The sequence below is a fragment of the Myotis myotis genome, unplaced genomic scaffold, assembly GCF_014108235.1.
Source record: "Myotis myotis isolate mMyoMyo1 unplaced genomic scaffold, mMyoMyo1.p scaffold_m19_p_16, whole genome shotgun sequence".
Lineage (NCBI taxonomy): Eukaryota > Metazoa > Chordata > Mammalia > Chiroptera > Vespertilionidae > Myotis > Myotis myotis.
In genome coordinates, this window is record NW_023416320.1 from 25,916,443 (window position 1) to 25,923,781 (window position 7,339).

Below are 7,339 nucleotides of genomic sequence, written 5' to 3' on the forward strand. Positions count from 1 at the left end.
GGGGGTGGGGCCAGCGAGCAAGCAGCACCAAGCCAGCCAAGCGGTGCCAGTGGGGGCCCCCCAATCACGCCGCCAGTTGCTCCACAGATCAGCCCTGATCGCCATGCCTGTGCACAAATTTCATGCACCAGGTCTTTAGTATAAAATAAAATCCTGGGAGTGAAGATATAAGCCAAAAGGAGGAAGGATGAAAAAATAATAATAAAATGAGGCAATGTGGAATGATCAAGGAATGCTACTTTGCTATACACCGGTAACTTTTGTATGTAGTGTAACATTTAATCATAGTAACAAAATTATGAGGTATTATTATATTGGTTTTGTCAAGAAGGAAACAAAAGTTCATAGAAATTGCCAGTTGAATGAGATTGCATTGCTGCCAATAGGCAGAACCAGAATTTGAATCTGAATCAAATATCAAATATTTTCCCTCTGATCCTCACCACTACTATTAATTAGTAAGGTAGGGAAAAGATTGAGAAAATAACCTTTTTTAAAAAAAAATCTCTTCGCTAAAATCAGACCCAGAACCCTAGAGCTAACAGGATCATGAGAGGCCAGCTAGTCAAAGGTCTTAAGTCTGCAGATAAGAAAGTCAAGGACCAGGGAAGACAGGTATCATGTCCAGGGCCCTGAAACTATCAATGGCAAAGCCAGAGCTAGAAAAACCAGATGCCTGATTTAGGTCCATTATAAGAGTTTAGACTAGAAAACTGCCCTCTTTGCTGAATTATATCCTCTTCTACTCATATCTTTGCCCATTTCTTATTATGTGTTCTTTATATATTCTAAGTACAAGTCCTTTGTCAGATATGAGATTTGCAAATATTTTCTGCCAGTCTGAAACTTGTCTTTTCATCTTCTTAATAAGGTCTTTCTAAGAGAAAATGTTTTCTTTTTTGTTTTTTTTTACTTTTGAAATCCAAGTTGTTAACTTATCTTTTTAAGGTTGATGATTTTGGTGTCATATCTAGGAACTCTTCACTAAGTTCTAGGTCCTGAAGATTTTTTTCAGAGTAATTTTCTAGAAATTGTACAGCCTTATGTTTTCATTTAAATCTATGATTTATTTTGAATTTAATCATTTTTAAAATTTTTAGTATAGATGGAAAAAATATTTATAATGACTCGCCAAACCCATTATCTAGATTTAACACCATGCATGTTATGAAAAAGGAAGGTGGGGCAAATGGGGTAGATGTCTAAATTATCAGTTACCTAAAAGAGTGAACAATCAAATGCAATAAGTGGAACTTGATTGGACCATAGCTGGAATAGAATAACCATGAAACACAGTTTGAGACAACTAGGAAAAGCTGAATATCAACAAGGATAGGGTTAGTGATATTAATAAAATAGTAAGTTTTATTGGATGTGATAATAATCTTGTCATTAGGAAGAAAATGTCCTTACTTTTTAGAAATACTAAGGCATTTAATAGTAAAATGTCATGATTTCTGCTATTTTTTTCAAAATTCAGCCAAAAAAAAAGATGAAGTAAATATGATGAAATGTTACCAATTGTTCAATGGCTTGCTGATAGCACTGAGGCAGTTGTCTGAACATCTTGGTCTTTAAAGTAATATGAGATAAAGGGCCAGTAACCACATAAATTAGGAAGCAGAGCTTAGGACAGACTTTTCTGAGAGAGTGAAAAATGGAGGTAGCAGTGAAAGTTTGACTGGTTCATTTCATCTTATGGATATTTACTCAACAATTGAGCACTTACTGCATACAAAATACTGTTGATTATTTTGGAAAATTCAAAGGTTTGCAAAGCAATTCCTCCTTTCAAGGAAACAGAATGAGATCCTTGAAAAGTTACTCTGTGTGGTAGGAAGGATCAGGAAAAGTCTTTTGAGGTGGGAGGTTGGGAATGGTCAGAGGGCATCTAGATCACCTAAAGTGAATGTGTTCATTCATTCATTCATTCATTCACTGAATACTTGTTAAGCATGGGGATGCCTGATACATTAATAAGACCAATTAATAAGATTCATAAGGTGGATCATCCCTAATTCAGAGCAGAATTTTCTTCTATCTTAAATTGAGCCAGGCTTTATTTTCAGAATGACCTATGCATTTGTTTTCCTAGGGCTCCTGTATGTAACAAGATAGCAAAAACTAAGGGGATGAAGATAACAGAAATTCATTTCCTCACAGTTCTGAAGGCTAGAAGTCTGAAATCCAGGTGTTGGCAGAACCAGGTTCTTTCTAGTGGCTCTGCAGGAGGCTGCTCCATGCCTCTTTCAAGCTTCTCATGGTTGCTGGCAATCCTTGGTATTCTTTGGCTTGAGGATTATAATCTCTGTCTCTGTTGTCACATGTCTATCTTTTCCGTGTCCCTCTCCTCTTCTTTTTTTTATTTTTCTTTTCTTTTTAATTTAAATTCTTTTTTCTTTTTTTTAACACTGTCTAAGTCTATATAACGGCTTGTCTCATAAAGGAGAGCACCGGAATAGGTTAGACTTTGTTGCTGTAGCAAGCTCAAATTGTGTCAGACAGTGTTGATCATCTGCCACTAATTTAAATTCTTTAGTGTTTAAAGTATTACACTATGTGTCCCCCCCCCCACACTTCTTCTTTTTTAAATATATATTTATTGATTCCAGAGAGGAGGGGAGAGGGAGAGAGAGATAGAAACATCAATGATGAGAGAGAATCATGGATCGGCTGCTTCCTGCACGCCTCCGACTGAGGATCAAGCCTGCAAGCCAGGCATATGCCTTCCTGACCAGGAATCAAACTGGTGACCTCTTGGTTTCTGGGTCAATGCTCAACCACTGAACCACACTGGGCTGAGCCCTCTCCTCTTCTTATAAGGACACCAGTTATATTGAATAAAAGGCCCACTCTATTCCAGAATGTCCTCATCTTAACTTATTATATCTTCAATAACTTTATTTCCAAATAAGGTCACATGCTGAGGTACTGAGGGTTAGGACTTCAACATATTTGGGGGTTGGGGGACAATTCAACCCATGGCAACCTGTGATCCTAAAATTAATTTCTTCTATAAACTGTGTGCCTCGGGTTTAGCTCACTTAGAGTTTTAAGAAGTGATCTTTTAGGATTTCATTTAACAACACATTTGTGCCTGTGTTTAGTGAATCAACCCCTCATAGGTTTCTTGGCAAAGGGGCTATTTTTACCTGCAGAGAACTAAGAAGGAGCTGAGGGTATTTAAACAACAGGCTGCCAACTGTTTGGAATTAGGAATTCAGGTCCTTGTTTAACATCTTCCTGAACAGCTGTCCCCCACTGTCACAGCTCAGGAGTCCCGCTTTCAGCTGAGCAGACACGTTCTGAACACTTGCTGTGCAGGGCCCCCCACTCAGGCAGCCCAGGCCTCGTACCTAGAAGATGCTCAATACAAGAAGCAGGGGTGATTCTGACCTTGGGATACTATTAAGTTTATTTCAGATAATTCCTGATTGCCATCAGAGTAGCCCGGCACCATGGGCCTTGATTAAATCCTGGTTCAGAGGTTTGTAATTGTAGTAGTTCAGCAGGTTTCTTAGCCCCTCTAGTGCTCAAATTTCTTCATTGTCAAACTGGAATATAAGACCCAAGAAGCAAATGTGTTGTGGGAATCACCTAGTCCAAGGCCTAGAGTATAAGTCATTTTGGGGGAAAGAAGGTAGAGGAATTCTTGCTTTGACTCTTTTCCTGTTTTTTTTTTCTTCTTTCTTTCCTTCTATTTTACTGTAATCCAGCAATGGTGGGACCCTATGAATAGCTTTAATTCTAAAGATGTGGGAGCCTCATTCCATTTCCATCAGCTCAAAATAATAAAAATTAAAAATAAAGAAAAACCACTTTCCTGGATTCCTACCCTCAGAAGGTGACATATGTTTTAAAAGAATGGATGTACATTCTCTCAAATCTTACCATTATCACCATCATCTCATTCTCATGACTGTCATATCTCATCACCCTCATGAATAATTATTATAGCTAGCATTTATTGTTTACTATAGTCCAAGCACTGTGCTAAAACCTGCTTACTGGTATGCAGAGCTCATTTCAGCATCACCTTTTGAGTTAGGTACTATTCCTTTTTAAAAACAAAACAAAACATGTTTATATTGATTTCCTAGGGAGAGGAAGAGAAAGAGAAACATCAATGATGAGAGAGAATCATTGATCAGCTGCTTCCTGCACACCCGTGTGAGAAATGCTGACCTGTTGGAATTCAAATAACGGACTCAGAGACAGAAGTATGGCGAAAATGAGACTTTTAATATGCTCCTGCTCTCAAGAGTGGGTGTCTGCCTGGTTGTTCAGGCACCTGGGGCAGCAAACACAGCCCATTTATTCAGCCCCTTCTCCAGTTCCTCACTGGCTGAGCATCATGGGGTCACCTGCTTCCTCATAGGTCGCCTAGGTCTTGCTGTCTCTCGTGGGGCCATTTTAAAAAATTGAGCTGAAGCCTTCTCTAGTTACCTCCCCCTCCACCTATCTAGTTGAGGCAGGTGCCTCGGGGGTTTCCACCATGATGCTGGCTCATGTGCACAGTTCTCTGTTCCTATATCCTCTTCCCTCCTCCCTACATTCTGTTTGCCCTGGGGAAATTCAGCAAATTCCATCAAAAGCCAACCATACTGGAGATGGGTCACAGAGGTCCATTTCCTACACCCCCTACTGGGGATTGAGCCCACAACCCGAGCATTTGCCCTGACTGGGAATCCACCGGGACCTCTTGGTTTCAGGGGTCGATGCTTCAACCACTGAGGCACACCAATCGGGCCAGTTAGGTGCTATTCTTTTCTATCAAAGTTGGAGAAGCAATATAGCATAGTAATTAGGCCCTTCATCATAGGAGCTAAACTTGCTAGATTTAAGTCCTTGTCCACTGGGGCATGTTCCCTAATTACTGTGTTCTAGTCTCAAAAAAAAAAAAAAAAATTCAAGTGAGGATAATAAGAAAATTTGTTTCATATAAATATGAAAATCACAAAAATAAAGGATACCTGCTTCATGGAAATAAAAATACTAGCATATAGTTCTCACAACATATTTTATAGAGTAAGAATTCCACAAGTGCTTGCTATTTTTCTTATCTCTGTCTTTCACATAGGGAGATAGACTGGGGCTAGACCGAGCGTGTGCAATTTTTAGCAGTGGCCCTGAGATTGGGCCGTAGGCAATGCAATCCTACAGCTTGCCGCCAACACTGCCGCACCCACATCTGCACAGAGGGTAATCAATAAAGCTGTCAGCCATTGAAGAGCTGGCGCTATGCCCTCTAAACCTGAGGGCCAGGGAGAGGCACAGATGATAGAGGCTTGCCCCACGTCCTCACATGCTGGTGTCAACGTAAAATACAACTTTGTTTGGAGATTTCCATGACACTCTCTAAATAGGGTGGAGACACTCTCATTTAAAATCCTTTTAGTCCTGGAGATTGAATTGCAAAAAGGTCAAGAAAAAGGATATGAGAAATTCTCATTTGCCTTTTGAGGCCTGAGCTCAGCGGGAGTTTGAAAGGGAGGACCAAAACTTCACTTTGCCTGCCCTTTCCTCTTGAGTTCCATAGACTCAGCCTGAGGACAGCTTTTTTAAGTGTGGCTTGTCAGTAGAGGTTGGACACCCAGGGTGGCTTAAGTTACTAAACTGAATGTGGAATCCAATCCCTCTCTTGAAGACAGCTAGTGGTCAGGCTGCCCTGCTTGGGTAATTAGTCTGGGTTTTGCAATCCACAGCTTTGTCTAACAGCAATTTGATTCACATACTCCCCAACGTAGGCACTTACCTGTCAGCTCTTTCTCAGAGGCATTTAGCAACAGTTGTGATTGAGGTTTGACACTGAAGCTTAATAATAAATTAAAGCACTGACTCCCTATTTTATAAGAACACACACACTTTTTCCCTCTTTGTTATTTTTTACGATGTGCATAGGCTTGAGCCAAGCGTTTCTGGACTTCAAGAGTGTTTTCTTGTTTTTCTTTTTTTTCTCAAATCTGGCACCTCGAGTATTGCATGACAGGGTTGATTCAGAAGCAATCTCCAAGCCTTCAACTTGGGGGGCCCAACCGGGCCTAAATCAAAACCATCATGGCCAGCCCTGGGGAAACCTAAAGTTCGAGCACAAGCTTTGTAATGGGGGCAGGATGCCAGGGACCCTCCTCTGTGTTGTAAGGAGCTCAGGCTACTCAATTAGGTGTTCTGGAATGCCATGTCCTCTGCTAAGCTTCCAGAGAGTTGTCTGTACATAGCGTATTGCTCCTTGAATTTTTTAAAGATTTGAGACTTTTCTTTTTCAAAAATGAAAAGAGTTAGGTATCGTTAAGAAACCCACTTGCCTAAGTAGTGAGCTCTGAACAACTAAAACTCCTGTCTGACCCTCAGACCGCATCTCGGTTGCTTTCACTGGCTCCCTTTCCACAACTCATAGACCAGATCATTTGGCTTTTTTATTCAAAGAACTGGCTTAATGTTGACTTTTGTACACTGCTTCTGAGAGTTCTGACCTCTGACATCCAAGTCATCTTCAGGATGCACAAGCCATGACTCAGGCCCACAAAGAGCCTAGCCCATGTTGACTTGAAGAATCTCATGTATGAAAGAAGGATTTTATAGATTACCTCATTCCTTTGGCCTTTCATTCCCAATTCTTCATCTAAATGATAAACACCTATGATTGCAAACTCTCCTTTGCAAGTCCCTGTTCTGTGCTTCAGTTGTGTTTTTTGGTTTGTTTGTTTGTTTGTTTTGTCTCAAATGTAGGTGTTGGACTCAATTATGCCCAGTGTTTCTTTTGACTCTGAAATTGTTTCTATGATCGATATTTTAGTGCCTCCTTCCTGCAAAAGAGCTTTCTTAACCACATGGTGAGTATTGTAAATAAGGAAATAGAGCAGACGAAGTAAAGCCCTTACAGTTTTTCTTAATTCCCCACTAATGATCAATCTCACAGGACTCTTAAATTTCTAAAATGTCTCAGAAATACGACTGTAAGAAAGCAATAATACCAGTGCTTAAGGAGAGGAAAGAAGAATATTGGTGTTTTTTATCATGAAATCCTCGTTATTAGTGGTAACCAATCTATGGCTCAAAGACCAAGGATCTTCTTTTTCTTACAGTCCTTCCAATTTCCTCCCTTTCAAAGTTGTTCTTTCCCTTTTCTTCTACTTTCCCCCTTCTCTCTTTTCCTATCTTTTAATGTCGGTTTTAAACAGTATGTACGCTAAATATTGGTGTGCTCAGAATTGGACCTGAGTAAGGTACTGCACTGGGTACTGATTTATTGGCTATTATCTCCAAATCCACACATTTTCCTGCTCTGTGAATGTAGATCTAGGACCTTGAAGCACTTTTCCTTTGCTGGTTGGATGAA

At 40.1% G+C, this 7,339-nt stretch overlaps 1 non-coding gene across 1 annotated transcript; it reads right to left on the reverse strand.

Moving 5' to 3' along the window:
* Positions 1 to 2,410: 2,410 nt before the first annotated feature.
* LOC118671088 lies at positions 2,411 to 2,533 on the reverse strand. The gene has a single exon (XR_004972600.1). It is a non-coding gene; the product is annotated as a small nucleolar RNA SNORA28 (small nucleolar RNA).
* Between the last annotated feature and the right edge of the window lie 4,806 nt (positions 2,534 to 7,339).